Source organism: Sinohyriopsis cumingii, unplaced genomic scaffold (genome assembly GCF_028554795.1).
Source record: "Sinohyriopsis cumingii isolate HCF-2022 unplaced genomic scaffold, ASM2855479v2 utg000160l, whole genome shotgun sequence".
NCBI lineage: Eukaryota > Metazoa > Mollusca > Bivalvia > Unionida > Unionidae > Sinohyriopsis > Sinohyriopsis cumingii.
The window spans coordinates 11,391,101-11,410,182 of record NW_028315873.1 but is presented as its reverse complement, the minus strand read 5'-3'; positions in this window follow the sequence as shown (position 1 = coordinate 11,410,182).

The window sequence follows — 19,082 nt, the reverse complement described above, 5'->3', positions numbered from 1 at the left end:
GCTACGATCAAATCAGTGGGTCGCCATAAATTCAAAAAATCACTCATTGATGTCTCTGAGATCACTCCACGTATTATTTCACACTGAATTTTGTTTGATTGTAATCTGATTAATTTTTTAAACTCCCTCAAATTTGCATCAAGAGCTCTATGATCATCATCTATTTCTTCGTAATAATCAACGAAATTTTTTAGCCAATCATGTGGAGATGGTCCAACAAAAGGCGGCGGTTGACCATGATCGCCACACATTATTATAGCGGTATTTTTCGTCAACAACCAATCAAGAAACGTTTTTAATGTATCCAATGACACCGTGCATATCTCATCCCAAATAATTATTTTAGGTATATATTTTTCTCCCATCCGTTCAGGAGTCCATGTATCTCCGCGCCACCGAAAGAAACTACGATACGTACACGATTGTACTTGCCGCTGTTTCATCTCACGTGCAAGTCTATGTGTGGGTGTCAGCACGATTATATCTGAATTTCTAAAAACATTAATCGTTCGAGTTGTTTTGCCGCATCCACCAGGTCCATTGAGATATACTGTCTTATATCTGGTTATTGGATCACTCAACGATGGTGCCTTCGACATTTCTGATATTTTATTACCCTCACGATAAAAATCTCTCATTGGAACATCTGCTGATTCTGTGTAATTGTGTAATAGTTCCTTTTTTATTCTCCACGAACCCCATCGTTCATCATTACTTGTAAATTTCATAACAGGTTCTAAATATTTACTTGAAATATAAAACGAATCGGTTGCGACTCTGACTGCGGTCTCAGGAAATCTATTAATCATCGATAATAAATTTATAGAAATATAAGCCAACATGGAAGATCTTAGATGAGTATATTGCGGGGATACATCATTTATGTAACTAACGATCGTACCTAATTTTGTTTTGTCGGATAAATAAACACTTTCTCGATTTACAAATATATTTTTCGCCGTTGTGTCAGCGATTATAAAATCGTACTCGGCATCATCTAAAATTAATCGTGCGTGATGTCTTTTATGATCATATGCACCACCTTGAGTAAATTTACCTATAATTTTTCTACCGAGATCTTTTGCGGTTTTGAGTTTATTAGGAATATCATCTTCGGAAACATCAGGACATTTTTCCTTAAACTCGCTGATAACTTCAGAATCTGACATGGGCAACCAAACTTTGGTCTGTGCATGATATGATATAATTGCCTCACTGACCACCAACGATGTCAGTATCGCACAATCTAGCATATATCGTAACAAAACTATAGGTGCCCAACGTTTTTCACAAAAATGTCTACCAAACCAAACATAACAAATCTTGTGAAGATTTTCGTTAAACTCGAATGATTCAATACAGGCGAATCCAGTCAGATCAAAATCAGGTAATGGTCCATTAATTGCCACTCGCGTCATCTCGTTTGTAGGGTGACCAAATCTTTCAAAGTACACAGAACAATCTCCGTATCCCAGAAAACTTCCCGGATAACATGCAACCATATCAACCGAAATAACATCATTGTAATTGTATTTGGTATTCCATAATCCGCCATGTCCGTATTCGACGCAACTTGCGCGTACGTCCTCGAGTAAATCAAATCGTGTTGGTTTCCATGAATTTCGTTCTCTGGCGAAATGAGCCGCAACAGATGGAACGGTAAAACAATTAGTTAGTAATTTGTCAGTATTTTCCGCGTGCTTGCACTGTAAAAACGTCGCGAGATTTTTCATCTCGTCATGGAGGGATTCTGTGCGATATATTTCACCGTTTGGTTTGACAAACTGATCAAATTCACCTTCTTCATTACTTTTAAATAACCATACCGATACAGGATCGGTTTTACTTATTTCGTTGATAAAATCAAACATGCCTCCATCAGAATTATCTGCCCCAGAATTATCTGCCCCAGAATTATCTGGGGAGTAAAATCTAACAGTTCGATCACGTGGAAATATTGTTACTGCGTTAGTCCATGCGTGCGCGTTATGATCGATAATATTTATTGGAGCTCCTTTCGATTTATATTTCGATTGGTACAGTACTTCTCCCGTTATTGTCGCTACGGTTATTGGAAATTTTAATATTTTTCCTAACTCAGCAACATCTTTTATTGTAGCACCGGTATCCTTAACCGAATCAGCCCACGAGTTTATTTTTTCACGCCTTAAATCAGTTAATCCATTTCCACGCATCGCGTTTGTAAAGTGTTCTATTACTCGTTCGGCTACACAATTTAACCTTGAAAATTTCATCGGCGCTAGTTTATCAACGTTGGGTTTTTTATTTATCTCATAGATTCCATAAATAACCGCCGTTACAGGATATGCTCGCTCATAATACGATTTGTCAATACCCGTCAGTAGACCCGGTCTGGAATTTTTACTTAATATGACAGTTTTATTATTGCCAAGGACAGGATCATATTTGTCACGGATAATCCAACTACCTGTTTCTGTTAATACAATAAATTTTACTCTGAAGAAATATTTTTGATTGCCCTCGTATTCAGCGATGTAGTTAATGATAGTTGCCGCTCGCTTGTCGTTCATTGTGGCGTCCGTGACTTTGTCGACACTGACTTTGTCAGCTTTCTTGACTCCGTCAAGGCGTATGATCTTGAACGTTGACCATGTATGAGATGCACCATCCGTGTAAAATTCTTTCTTGGCGTCGTGAATTTTCGAGATCAGACTTTTATTTTTCGGATCAACCAAATCTCGTACTGGCAAGTCAGAAGATAATCTGTCAAGGTTGAATTTATATTTAACAGGCCTAGTTTGGGATAATCTCTCAAACTCGTTCATATAATTAAAACAAATATTTAAATAAAGAAAATTATATATATATATATATATATATATATATATATATATATATATATATATATATATATATATATATATATACAATGTCTCAATGCAGATGGTTGATGATCGGCTCAGTAAATCGATGCAACAAATCCTGCAGAAAGGAATTTTGTTGGATGCACTTACAAAACATACGACGAGGAAGTCTAGGACCAATACCGTGTCTGCGGTGTGGTATTGGAGTGCGAGGAAAAACAGAATTATGTGGAAAGTGCGGCGGAAAACGTTTCAGAGAACTTAAAAGATATTATGACAAAAAAAATAGTAGCGGTGAAAACGCTATAAAATCCGTGGAGGATTATATATCAAGATTTCAGACAAACAATGATTTAAACGAATAATATTATTATAATGGAGCAAAATATATTTGTCCCACATCCTGTCATAACAAACTATGAATCAAATATTAATGGTATCATCAGACACTGCAAGTTGAAGAGACAAGTTGGTTATATTAATAATTTTGGTTATCTCATATTTACTGTTGGGAAGAAACATTATCTGTGTCATAGATTTACGTATGAATGTCATAATGGGATGATCAATGACGGTCTTGTTATTGATCATATTGATGGAAATCCTCAAAACAATAATTTATCCAACCTTCGTGTTGTCACACAAAGCGTGAACTCTGCATGTGGTAATACAGGAAGATGTAAGACAATCGGAAAGAGGGCGGTAATTTCCACAAACATAGAAACTGGCGAAAAAGTTATATTTCGTTCAATATCTTCTGCTGCGAAATATTTTGATATTCACCCACAATCAGTACAAAGAGTGGCAGAAAATATATATAAAACCACTTTCTCGAAAAAATATAAACAGAAAATTACCTTTCAGTATCAATAACTATCATCACCACATTGAATTAAATTTTTTAATTTATGTCACAGTATGTCCTCCATACACTACTGAATTTTTGATTATATAAAAGGGAGATTACTTTGTAATATATAGTTTTCTTCGTAGATTTTTTATTTTTTATGATCGTAATTAGTCAGTTTAACTAATTACATCGTAATTAATTACTCGTAGAAGTATTATTTATGGTTTTTAAATATTTCCCATCATACAACATTACGAGAAATCATGATAATGTTATTGATCCGCAAGGAAGCTGTGTAGGTACAGAACAGAAACCGTTGTCATGGTAATCGATCTGCAGGTGTGTGTTCATGCCACTGTTATTATTGATTCGCAGTCTGCTTAGGAAAAACGCTGTTTTATATTCAGAAACGGTTGTTATTCAGAAACCGCTGTTTTATATTCAGAAACTGTTATTATTCAGAAACTGTTTTATATTCAGAAACTGTTATTATTCAGAAACTGTTATTATTCAGAAACCGCTGTTTTAGTGTAAATATTGGTTCCTTAGCTATATAGCTTAACTATATATTAACTTCCGAAACATATGTTCGTAACAAGGTTTGATAGCTCAATCAGTATGGTATTGGACTGTGACGCTCGCGGTCCAGGATCGAACCCCCATGGCTGACAATTTGTCGGTGGTGTGCGCATAATTGCGATTTTTATAATAGTGGGGGAACCGCAAAAACCCCCTTGCTCAGCAAAATTCAACCACAATATTGACTTGTGGTTGATACATATTTTCGTATCACCCACTGGATTAATTATTGTGGGTGGGATTTTGCTGAGCGTATATGTTTGTACTGTCCTTAGTTAGGTTATATGTTTGTGCCGTCCATGCATAATCTGAGCTCGCTAATACACTCGATAGGGGCTCTTCATTCATAATCTGAGCTCGCTAATACACACGATAGGAGCTCTTCATTCATTGTATATATCCATTTCATTGTATATATGTTATGTGTATATCCTCTAAACTTGGTAGATTGCGGTGGCAAGCTACGAGTTTAATGAGGATTGTGCTGTCCTTAGTTAGTTATATGTTATGTGTATATCCTCTAAACTTGGTAGATTGCGGTGGCAAGCTACGAGTTTAATGAGGATTGTGCTGTCCTTGTACCGTCCTTAGTTAGTTATATGTTATGTGTATATCCTCTAAACTTGGTAGATTGCGGTGGCAAGCTACGAGTTTAATGAGGATTGTGCCGTCCTCTCTCTTGGGCCTTCTAGACCGTTGTTTGGCGGGTTAGGGGCTCTCGTAGAGGGAATATTTGCCTAATGAACTTGGTAGATTGCGGTGGCAAGCTACGAGTTCTTGGTTGTGCTGTCCTTGAAACATCCCGACGAACTCGCTAAACACTCGATAGGGGTTCTAGGGATATTTTTTTTTATTTTAAAGATTTATATATTATATAATGAACCATGAAAATATCAATGATGTAATTGTTGCTATTAAAAAATTGAAAAAAGATGGAATTAATATATCTGATGAACTTAATCCTGAAAAAATAGTTTCTGACTTTGAGATTTTACAAGAACGTAAAACCCAGGGGACACACACACTATCATCTGAATACAGGCTCATGAAGCGGATTCAGGCGGCAATGTTTCAGTCGCTAGCTACCGTAGAAGATGATCATGTGAAGGAGTTCGTTCCTCTCTCTGCCGCCGTAGAAAGAATTAAATCGTTATTATCCCACGAGTATGAGGCAAAGAAAACGATTAGTACTCGCATAAGACTATTAAGAAAAATTATGTCAGAGAGTAACTTCGTTACTGGTGAAACGATCCAGAATAACTTCTTTACTGGTGAAACGATCCAAAGTAACTTCGTTACTGGTGATAATGAAAATGAAAGTTTTGGTAACTGGGGTCCATGTCAACGCTGACCACGTGTGGTGTAAAATGATCAAATTTTCAGAAAAAAAAATAAATAAAAATCAGGGAAAAATAATATTTTTTCACAAATACGCGATTTTGACTACCAACTACCCCGTCAGAAATAAGAAAAAATTGATATTTATTTTACAAAATACAAGAAAAATGCACGAATTACTTGATCCTGACGGGGTAGTTGGTAGTCAAAATCAAGAAAATTCTAACTTTGTCAAATTGTTCCTAATAAATTTTATTTATTATAAATTAATTTTATTTATTAACAATATTATTTTTACTGAAGATTTATTTTTTTTTTACTAAAATCAAGAAAAATGCACGAATTACTTGATTCTGACGGGGTAGTTGGTAGTCAAAATCAAAGAAAAATGTACGAATTACTTGATTTCTGATGGGGTAGTTGGTAGTCAAAATCAGGAAAATTGAGCAATTTCGTTGTATTTTAGTAAAAAAAATAAAAATCTCAGTAAAAATAATATTATTAATAAATAAAATTAATTTATAATAAATAAAATTTCTTATTTCTGACGGGGTAGTTGGTAGTCAAAATCAAGTAATTCGTACATTTTTATGTTTCTGAGGGGGTAGTTGGTAGTCAAAATCAAGTAATTCGTGCATTTTTATGTTTCTGACGGGGTAGTTGGTAGTCAAAATCAAGTAATTCGTACAATTTCAGTAAAAAAATAATAAAAATCAGGAAAATTAATAAATCTTATTTTTTTTTTGTGATAGAAATTTTAATTTTTACTTTCATCGACCAGCTTTTTTAGTTGCCTAGGCCGATTAATTTGTACCAAACACAAATTTGTGCCAGTAATAATAAAATATTTTTTTATTTATTTTTTTTAAGTTGATCGAATTTGAGTCTGATCTCTGTTACAAATGTTCTTCTAACTGTTAAGAAATCCTCGTGTGTAAAAACCCTCCATTACATAAAGATCTACGATAAAGTCTTACGACTTTACATACAGATTTATCACAAGTTCTTCTCCACGTATGTCAATTAAGCGATTAAGGTGGTCTGTGAGCTTAAAATTTATTCGTGTTAACATATTATTGTGACACCGCAAATACACAGGATTAGTTGGTTCTTGCACGATTAAACTTCCAGGGGGAACTTGTGGTGTGAACGTGTACAGGATGTATTCTTGTTGAGCCTGATTTGATCTTCCGAGATCTATTTGATAGCTGCCATCGATTACGTCACAAACCAGATTGACCGCGACCGTCGGTGTTATATTAACGATTCCCGGAGATATGTGTCTTCCGCCGCCATGTGGATCATTATCATATCTAAGAACAACTGCTGGTGGAATTAATTTTCTCCATGCATCGAGTATTTTAGGAAAAAACTCATCAATGACATCACTGACAGATTTTCTTAACTCGGTTACACTATACCCGGGAAATTTAAAATTTGGTACATCGGCTTCTGTTAATTTATATTTTTCTAACCATTTATCTCCAAAAAATTTTTCAGATGGTTCTAAACTAAGCATCGCTTGAACTATTCGGTTATTAATATATTCCATATCTGATATAAGCTGATTTAATATTTCCACACGCGTGATGATTTTTTCACGCGATGACGCTGATATGTCAAAAATATGTTCGTTAAAATATTGATTTAGTTGATCTAGTTGTTTTTTACATTCTTGATTGATTTCCTGAAAATATTCAATAATATCACTCCGATAAATAGCAAAACTATTTGATCTTTCCCCGGAATTTTTAAAAGCCCATAACTCATCAAAATCGTGAATTAAAACCTTGCTGAGCATTGATTTATTTTTAAAAATACGTAGTTTTTCCCCGTATGATGGATTAATTTCATGATATGATTGCCTATCCGTGACATAATCAGACTTTTTCGGTTCTGGTGGTATCGGTGTTATCGGTGGTGATATTTCAGGCCAACCTAGTACGGATCTTATCGTGGATTGATAAATATCAACGGCATAATCAGGCGAGTTTATTTCAATCGTCGAGGACAGGGTGGGTTCATGAACATTAATTGATATTTTTGATTCTTTTCCCGTTATTGATTTTATTCTACGCGCAAATTCCTCACTGATCTCTTCAATCTCGTAACTGCCAGTTGGTATTCCAACAACAACCCAGTCAGGTGTTCCATCGGGTTTGTTGTTGTTAGCAAATATAAGCGAATTATTTGCTGGTGTACCATTAAATGATTTTGATCTGATATTTGGCCAGCTGTAATATACTCGTAATTGCGCTAGTGCTATTTCTTTTACTGGAATTGCAGTAGGAAAATTAACACTAAATTCAGGATTAATTGAACTTACCGAGATCATCGTTATCTTTGGCGGAGTTGTGTTGGTCACGATCTGCTGGAGTAATTCTGTCATTATTGATACTTGTATCTTTAATACCGATACCTTCGTCGTATATTTTGGTTATCATTGAAAATTCGAAATCAGATATAATTCCATCACTGAGACTCGCTGATAACAACGAGGATAATTTCGAGTATGCTACCGTCGCTGTATGTAATTTTATTGTGTAATCGGATAATTTTTCGTTCGTGCAAGTACATATTTTTTTTGTGATGATATTAAGCACACCTGCAATAGTTGTTGCTGCTGAAATACAAATAGTTACAGCTACTGGTGCCATCGTTGTCAACGCTGATAATATGACACCGGTTCCAGCAACAACAGCGGATACTGAATAAACAATCACGTCGACGATAACCAATCGTCGTCGATATTTTTTTACTTTTACTGTATATTGATCAACTTGATCTTTTAGCGCCGCCTGCCATTCACGTGCTTGATTGTACCTGTATTGTGCACCGTCCATATATATTTTTATGCAGTAACCAATTGAGGTGTTTCAGCTACAAATTCCAAACACCACCAGAAGGATGTTGCGGTTAATTTCTTATCGGCTGCTTCCAAAATAAATATTTCTTCGGTTCCGTTATTTAATACAACAGATACAACCCCGGAAAACCTGTCGGTGGAATGACGCCATGGAAACGTTGTAAATATTTCAAATTTTGCAGCACTAAACACAGACAGCCTGTACACACCAGTGACTGTTGCGGTATATTTGATAGTATTATTTTGCTGCGACCATGTTGCAAATCCCGATGATACCGTGCATACGATGTTTGTGATATGCATGGGAATTATTCCGGCTGGAATTTTAATCAAATTGGTTTTATTGATAATCTCAGGAATTCCCGCTACGATGTCTTGCTGTGTTTGTTTGATCGTGTCTAGGTCAGTTTTGATATCAGAAAGTTTCATGTTGATGACTGGAGGAGTGCCAAAGAACTTATCAATGGAATCATCGGTTTTTTGAAAATTTCTTCGAAGCCTCAAAAAACCGGTTACGTGAACATCATATTCGGCCCGTAACGTGGATAATTTACCGTCTACGGTGCCATAGTTGACGTCGACGTATTTTTTTGTTGCTGCGTCTTCGTCAGATGTTGGATCTCTTAAAACTACTATTTTGTTCCCGTTCATGCTGAGTTCACCCATCATTGTGTCACCGGTGTTTCTCACGCGATTAGCGACACTTTTTGCAATTTCATCTCTGATGGTTTTAAGTGACATACTTGAATCTCTGATTCTACCACCGTCAGTAAACACGGGAATATTATCCGTAATTGCACCGAGTACTCGCCGGACTATATCATTCCATTTGATATTGCTGGCTTTTAGTTTACCATATCGATCCTGAAAAATAACAACTTCATCTGGGTCAACTCCAGCCAGGTTCATGATATCAGCGAGGTCATCCTTAGTCACATACTTCGACAGATCAACGTCGCCGGGCTTTTTCTTAACGCGTGAAGATCTTCCGTAAATATCAACCATTATAATAAGACCCGTTGCTTAAAACGCCTTACGCGCAACAAATCGGTTGCTTGTATAATCGTGCACGACTTTATGTGGCGGCCTGGATGATTTTGATATAGCGTCGAGTACATTAATTACTTCACGGCCGCATATTGGCGGATCTGTCATTGTTTGTGTGGGTAGCGTTGAATACCAAACTTTGGAACCAGAGGTTCCTGCGTGAAGTGGTGCGACATACTTGATAAATTCAACAGGTGGAGCTAACCCGCACGAATCAAAATAAACAATTCCACGTGGATCAACCGCGTATGATACCCAATGAGTACCAGGTCCAGAACGTTCATCGAAATTAATAATACCTGTTTCTAGTTTGTTTGGTTGTTTCGGTAATTGATCTCGCATAAAAACACCTCTAAAGGCAGATATTTTTAATTTTTTAGCAGCATCAAGTAAATCAAAATCCTGGCAATCTTAAGCCGCGTCCCTTTTTTTTGTATCCTTGCCCTGTTGCTTTCTTTAGTGCCATTCCAGCAGCTGTTCCAACAGCACCTAACGCGGCTGCTTTTGCTACGGCTGGAGCAGCTGCAGCTATTAATGCCGGAATGGCCGCGAGAAGTGGGAATATACCACCCGTTTTAACCATGTCTTTGATGGTGCTCGGGGAGAGATGGAATTGAACTCCAGTTTTTGATTCCAGGGCTTTATTGAAATGTTTAATCTGATTATTTGTCAGCGATAATTTGTTTGGACCACCACTAATCTGATCTCGTTTTAGTGATATTTTAGTTCCGCATTTGTTGGCGGTTTTTGATTGAAGCTTTTTTACCTGACCGGGAGTGAGAGTAACATTAACATGACTGTACGACATTTTTTATATAAATAATATTTTTTCTGAATAATTAAAGATTTTCCACCGGTGCATCAACAACTCTCATTCGACCACTACCACCTTCAAGTAACATGGCTTTGTCACTAAGTATGACCGCGATCGCTCTGTAAAAGGCACCAGCACCTGGTGGGTTAGTAACATGAGCTCGAAAGTGTATATCAACAACAGATTGTTTGGATAAATCAAGATGTTCTAGTGAAAAATAATAAATCGAATATAGACCTGTAAAATCTAATTGTGATATTTGCAAACCGGTATCTATATTTTGATCACGTCCCATGAATGACATTAAACGATGATATGCGCGCGCTACATGATTTTGTGCATAATTTAGTTGTATATTTTCTGTTGGTTCTTGATGTCCATTTATCCGTAAGGAAACTTCATTAACTCCAAGGTTATCAAGTATCATATGTGAATGTTCTTGATTATTTATCCGGTCAATATCTTGCAGCGCAATAAAAATATGTCGTGGTGCAGAAACACCCTGTTGTGATGCTATATGCCATGTAAATAAACCATTAATATTGCTTTGAGCAGCATCTGTGGTTACTGTTAACCATGATAGCAATGATTTACCGCCTTGATTCATAAAAGATAGTAATTTTTGTTCCTCAGTAATAGATGGAGTTATTACTTGCATCCATAGTGAAAGTTTTGATATATTTACTTTACCAGCATCAGCAACGCCAGCACCTCGCCAGATTGCATCATTATCATCACCTTTTCTTACGAGCACAATTGTGTGTTTAGCTCCAAAGATGACTTTTCTAACATTTCTGCAAAATCCAAAGATGTGAGATAATGGAATTGCACACGAAAAATTTCTATCATTTCCTGACAGGGTTGCTCGGCGTGTTGCAAATCCCAGGTTGTAAGTCGGGGCAATATCTTTCATGATTTCAAAATCACCTGCTGGCCTAGTTTCACGATCGGGGTTGGCAGCTTCTGCCTGATTAGCAACAGAAATATTTTGTGGTGAAAGTAACTTGATATACTGATTATGGTTGGCGTTGTCGGTGATATCCTTGGCAAACATCATTGTTGGACCAGCTGATCTTGTAAAGTCGTCAGAATATCTCGCCAGACCAATTATTGTTGTAGCAACATCAACATCCTTCTGAATTGATTCAATATTTTTTCTATCAATCATGTATGTGGCGCTATCAAACAACGCCATAATCCCGTTGTTGACAAAACCAACACGCAAATTGGCACCATATGCCGTATCAGCTACAACATTCGTCACAAGTCTACCTTCTACTTCAATAAACGCTTCAGCGGGCAAGAAATAGCTACTTGTATCATGAACCTGTAATTCGATTCTCCCCCGCTGATTTGGTAGTCTTGCGTCATAAGAATAAAATTGATAATCACGTATAGATTCATACTTAAGGACAGGTGCCTCCATATCAAATGCTGGGTCTGATTCGTGCCTGAACATTTTTATTATAGTTACCATTTTTCAAATGATGATCATCGTCGACGAAGACCGCTTCCTGCTATTAAATTTGCTGTTATATTTTTTTCTGCTTCTTCAGATATCGCCGCTAGTTTTTGATTTGCAGCTTGATTTATTATTTTACTTACGTCTGCGGGCATCACCTCAGTACTTGCCAGTTTCACCGGTGGTTGTTGTTTTCGTCGCAATAATCGTGCTAGTCTTTCTTTGATCGCCGAGAACGCCTTACCAGCAACATTGACAATTGCACCAGGAGCTTTATCACGAACAATATTAATAGCCTTCATCAATAATTGTTTTGCAACAGGTGCTACTTTTGGAGCTATCCTTGTAAATAATCCCTGAATAACATCACCAAGTCCATTTCCGTAAATAACACTATAGATTGGTAATCGTGAGTTTACCGCTCTGACCTGTGCGGGTTTGCGATGATTATCATGCACAATCATCTTATTTTATTTACCATTTATCTAATCGCGGTGACTAATCATCAACGAGCTCATCAATAAGTTCTCGGTAAACGCCGATATCCATGATACCACCTTGAAATAGTCGCCGACAAATATCAGCTGCTTCATTGGTTATTTCTGGTGAATTATTTCCGGCACGTTTTCCTCCTATGAGAACTTCTAACCGTGACACGTCATTGATGATATTATCAGGACAAACAAAATTGTTTTCTTCCGATGTAGTCAGAAAACCACTTCCAACAGCGCTCGGAGGATCATCATCAGGATCTCTTTCTTTACCCAGTGAACGTAATTTCTCCTGTTGTTTAGTTTCTATATCTCTAAATATTTCTTCTTCTTGTTTCCATTTTTCTTCTGCTTTTTGCTTCATTTCCTTTGCCATCTGCCTCCTTTTCTCTCTAGATGGTTTCAACATCAATTGCTGTTGTTCTATTTGTTGTAAAGGTGAAGGAAGTTTCCGCTGGGAGGATTGTTCTTGTCCTAGTTGTTCCCGTCTCCCTCTGTAAAGTCTTTTTACTTCTTCATTAAGTCTGTTGAACTCTGAACCTCTAGCTTGTTTTTTATTGTAATATACGCGATATATCCATTTAATGAAATCATCATCATTTGTTTTTCCATAAAAGGGTTTTAAAAAATTAGATTTATCAGATATATTATTTAATATCATCTCAGGTAATTTCTCTCTTTCAGTATTTCTAATTTTCTTAACAATTCCTTCTTTAAATCTTGCAATTAATTTTAAGCTCTCTCCTGCTGATTTGGATTTAGATGCAAGTTTTTCTCTCACATCGGCGACTTCAGTACGAAGTTCTCCAATACCTTCAAGTATTTCCTCACCAACAGGTGGAGGTTGAGCTGCAGCTATGTCAGTTGGAAGGTCTCGTAAAATCTTCTTTGCCTGTTTAGTTCTTCTTGCTATTTTTTCTGATACCGGAAGAAGATCTTCTTTGATGACAGTTGTAACTTTCTCAGTAGCTCCAGTGACGGGTTTAAATAGTTTTTTAGTTTCTTCTTCATACTCAACTCGTGCTTCTTGCTGCGCTTGTAGATTTTTTCTAAATGAGTCTTTGACAGGAAGAAATTTTTTAATTGCTTCTAATCGTTCTCGAGCTGTTCTTGCAGTATGAGATTCTGGATGTATCATTTTATTATAACATAATAATTTAATTAATATCAGCAGAAGGGGAGCAGCAGAGAGGGTACCTACCAACGTTGGTCGTCAAAAAAATAAACAAGAATAAATAAACACGTAGAGTACTTTATTTTTTCAGCTACTATTTCGAACTGAGGTTTTATTAGTACAATCGTCCATTACAGAAATAAAACATCTCAAGGAAAAGTTCATTTGTAAAAATCTTGACCTTTCTACGAGATGATTTTATTTGTTTGTTTTATTTGTTTTGTCGGAATTCTATGGTCTGTTCACCCTCTCTGCTGCTTGTGCAGTTAAACATTTGAACCTCGCGTACAGTTAAACAGTAAACCTCATATGTACATTTAAAGTCAATCTCGAATGTACAGTTAAACTGTCAACCTCATATGTACAGTGAACCTCAACTGTACAGTTAAACAGCGAACCTCAAATGTACAGTTAAACAGGGAATCTCAAATGTACAGTTAAACAGTGAACCTCACATGTACAGGCAAACAGCGAACATCATGTGTACAGTTAAACAGTAAACATCATATAGACAGTTAAACATTCGAACTTCATACATACAGTTAAACATTCGTTAACGTTTACCTGTATTAAGCAAGCATATGTCTCAGATAATGATATTTTCATTAACTCACCAGCCGGATTATTGCAGTCTTTCCCAGCTGCGTTTCCACAGAAATTTGTCCGTTTTGTCATTTTATACATCTTCATACATTCTGTGTAAATATTGAATACATTGAAACGTTCTCGTGCTTTCTTGTTCAAGTGTCGTCACAAAATGCTCAAAAATCAACCGCCAAATACATAGGAATCTATGGAAATTCAAAATCACAGATGTATTTAATGTCGAAACTGGATTTTCTAGAATGACCTTCCACTAATTATTTAAATAACATAAATGACATAGTGTGGATATTTGTATTAATGCGGACAAAATCCACAATTACCTTTCTTGATATTAACGTGAAAACATATATTAGCCTTTTGAAGCTGAACGTGTTTTTTCATGTTACCGTCTGCTTTCCAAGAGTCGATGACATGTTCCACAAAACGCCTAGATATCACCTGTACATATATTTGATGTTTGTACTTTATTAACCTAATGAACTTGAAAAACAATTCACATATTTGTTTGTTTGCACACATGGCAATAACACGTTACCGTATTATTCAGCCAATGCGTTACATCTTCCATGTGGAAAAATTGATTTAAACAATGCCATCGTGACATAATTATCCATTGAACTGTGGCGAAACCAACTGAGACAGCACACATAGCATTATGCTGGAATACAGGATTCGATAAATGTCCAATAGAGCTAGCCGGATTTTACAAATTTAGTCTCCTCTTAAAGACGATTTTATAATGATCATTTGGCAATGTAACTAAGAAGGCATTATAAATTCGATCTCTTACATTACATAAGTTTTTCATATGTATGTACATATTGTCAGACACCGCAATAGTATTGACTCAAAAAAGAGAGAGCTTTCAATCGATGTAAATTAAACTGGAAAACTTTGATGAGAACATCAAGTAGGTTAGATCATAATACAGTGTATATAATATACTTATTATTTAAACGATATCTTGATTTAGAAAGAAACCTCTTTGTGGTTGTGCACTGATTAAATGTATACGCGGTTTCTCATCGTTTCAACATAGAATTAGGTCAGGGTCAAATGATATGTTGCATATACTTAAAAACTAATACTATTCTTTTACTTTTCTGCCACTTTTGTACAGATATAAATAGAAAATAGATGCAAATTAACATCGCTTTCTCCCGATAATTTCAAATGATGATAACATAAAAGACAGAAAATTGTAAAAATGCATTGTCCAAATTTATATCTTTATCAAATTTTAGGAAAGTCAAATATAAATGAAATCTTACAAATGAAGTCCTATTTTATTTGGGTATTTATTTGTATGTTTGCATCTTGTATATTGTTCTATATTTATCTTCATGAAGTCCATATTTGCAACCTTATCCTCTATAACATTTGCATTGCATGTTACCCTTACACACATTGGGAGATTTTGTATTCGGAGCTATGAAATAGTTTTGTTTGCAATGTAATGCTTAATGACGCTTTTTCAATGTGCTGCATTCTTTATTTTTAAAACTGATACACACATTTTGATTTATTTGGTTTCGCATATCGGGTTTTCGCTATTACGAAATTTTTGCTTTTGTACGGCATTAGACCAGCCCAAGCCTTTCACCAGCAAAGTCATATGAAGTTAGAAGACTTAACGGAAATACGAGAGAATGGTTAAGCTGGAGAGAGGTTCCAGAAATGTTAATTCCTATACAGTTGCTATCAAGACAATATGGTAATAACATACAGGAAACCGTCAAATTATGGTCAATGAAATGAGTATGGCTGTTACGGTACAACAGTTGTTTTCCTCAGGAAAATGACATCAACACATTTAGACAAATGAGCGCATGGAGACAAATGAAAACATGGCAGATACATGAGCACATAGAGAAATGAACACATGGTAGATAATTCAACATATGGTAGATAAATAAACACAAGGTAGATAAATAAAAACATTGTAAATAAATGAAATCACGGCAGACAAAAGAACACATGGTAGATAAAATAACACAAGGTAGATAAAACATTGTAGATAAATGAACACATGTTAGACAAATGAACACATGGTATATAAATGAACACATGGTACAGAAATAAACGTATGGTAGATAAATGAACACACGGTAGATACAAGAACATATTGTATATAACTGAACACATGGTAGACAAATGAATACATGGTAGATAAATGAACACATGGTAGATAAATGAACACAAGGCAGATAACTGAACACATGGTAGGCAAATGAACACATGGAAAATAAAATAACACATGCTAGATACAAATCATATGGTAGACAAATCATGCAAAGTCTTTCAATGCGAACAGGTCCCATTTGATTCAAGACAAACAAGTTGTATATATCTATGTAATTCAATACAATGTGGTGTATATCAATATAATTTACAGCAAGATGGTGTTCATACATCATCATAATCAACAACAAATAATATAGAATATATGCTTGTAAATCAAAACAAATGACGTGATATATATTCATGTAATTCATAGCAAATAGCGTTATATTTATCGGTGTAATTCACAACAGTGTGGTGTATATCAATGTAATTCACAATAAGGAGTGCCGTATTAATCAACTGAACCCACAACATGTACTATCGTATATATCTATATAATTTACAAAAAAGAATGTGGCAGTTACACATGCAAATCATAATTATAATAATGTGGTATATATCCATGCAATAAACAAATTATTGCCCATTAGAAACTCGTGTAATTCACAACAGATAGTGGAGTATATCACCATATCAATCACAAGAAAATACTCAGGTATATATCAACGTACTTCACACCAAATAGCGTGGTATATATCCCTGTAATTCACACAAATAATAGTGTATATATCCCTATAATAGATAATACTAGCAAATACTGTCCTTGTATAAGAATTTCTAAATCAGGAACATGATTTTACTTCAAGTTGAAAAGTTCGCCTTTTCTATTCAATTCGAGCCCAATACCTCTTGCGCTGAAACCATATGATTAATGAAACCTCCGTAAAGGAGCATCCAACTATATGTCATCCGGCTATTGATCTGAGTGTGCCAGCGAATAAATTGGGCATCAGGAAGATAACTCTTACCATCAATCATCAACACATCATAATAATGAGCTGAAATTAATTGCCAAATTTACCGAGTTGAAATTACCGGCCAAAATTACCGGGCTGCAATTACCGGCCAAACTTACCGAGTTGCAATTACCGGCCAAAATTACTGGGCTGAAATTACCGGCCAAAATTACCGAGCTGCAATTACCGGCCAAAATAACTGGGCTGAAATTACCGGCTAAAATTATCGAGCTGCAATTACCTGCCAAAATTACTAAACTGCAATTAGCGGCCAAAATTACGGAGCTGCAAATACCGGCCAAAATTACCGAGCTGAAATTACCGGCAAAAAACATTTTATTAATGTTATGATAAAAATCTTCTAATGGATTAAGGATGAAAACTTATTTAAATGAAGAAAGTAAAGTTCACCGCACACTGTGTGATTACATACTTCATCATCGATAGCATAGCCAACGTCGATAACTTTGAAACAAATGGAACATGTAGACTATGCGAAATGACGAACGAATTTGTCTCAACCATTATTATGTTTTAATTAACATTGCTACTTACTATAAGATTGCTTGTATCCAATATCTCTCTTTCCCCATTACTGCGGTCGGTTTGCATTTAAATTTTAAAATAATACATAGGTTAAGAAACTTTCTGGTAAAATACAGAGAGAGAGAGAGAGAGAGAGAGAGAGAGAGAGAGTAGTTAGGTTACGGTAGGTAATCAGTGATCAGATATCAACGGTAGGTAATCAGTGATAGATATTACTCAATGACGATAGTATTTACTTCCCTTGACAGGTGTAACCTCATAAAAGGCCAGTAATTAGCCTAGGTTACACTTGTTTTTGTATCATCTGGTTTATATAACATTTTCCTGCTGCGTTCAGAAGAAGCCTATAATATTCTGTACCAATTGTAATCCCTTTATTTGTTAGCTATTTATGGTCAGCAACGACTACCTGTACATAAATGATTTTATTATTTAAAATATTACACACATAAATGTTTGTTTCAGAAGATATTTAAATTGCTTTTGATATATTGGTAAATTCATCAAGGTAATAGAATCAAATGTCGATACTAAGTTGTGGGATAGATTAGCAACATCCATTGAGCTGTGAAATTACGAAGGTAAATAATTTTGATTCACATGTATTGCTCTCTTTAAAGTGTGTGTGTGTTTGTGTGTGTGTGTGTGTGTGTGTGTGTGTGTGTGAGAGAGAGAGAGAGAGAAGGAAAACAGGAATTTTCGATACAATTGTGTACTATATTTAACACATTTAAAAACAGGGAGTATTGATTTTTCTCCTCGTTGGAAATTCATCACTGATCTAGAGAGTATCGAACAATTGTCTACTGTTGAAACCATATTTATATGCCTATTGATACGCCATGCGGGTCACAATTTGATAAATCGACGGTATTGGCATATTTAATTGTTTTATCTCAACAATTTAAAAGCTATGTTATTTTTAATGTATGTGACATACATACATACATACATACATACATACATACATACATACATACATACATACATACATACATACATTGATCCATCCATCCATCCATCCATCCATCCATTCATCCGTCCTTCCATCCATCCATCCATCCATGCATGCATGCATACATACATACATACATACATACATACATGCATACATACATACATACATCGACAGCAACATCTAATCTCAAAATAAGCACCTATGGATGCTAGGGTGCTAGGTAGGTCGTCGGCACATAATTTCAATACAAGAGCGACGCTTTTGTAGCAATTTAGGTACATCTAATATATTATCATGTACACAAATGGGTTAGATATGCGGACACAGATTTTAAAAGAAGCCTATTTCATAGAGTTTTAAATATTAATTGGAAACTATCTATCTTTCCATATTGATGGATCCACAGAGAACATGATTGTCAGTGG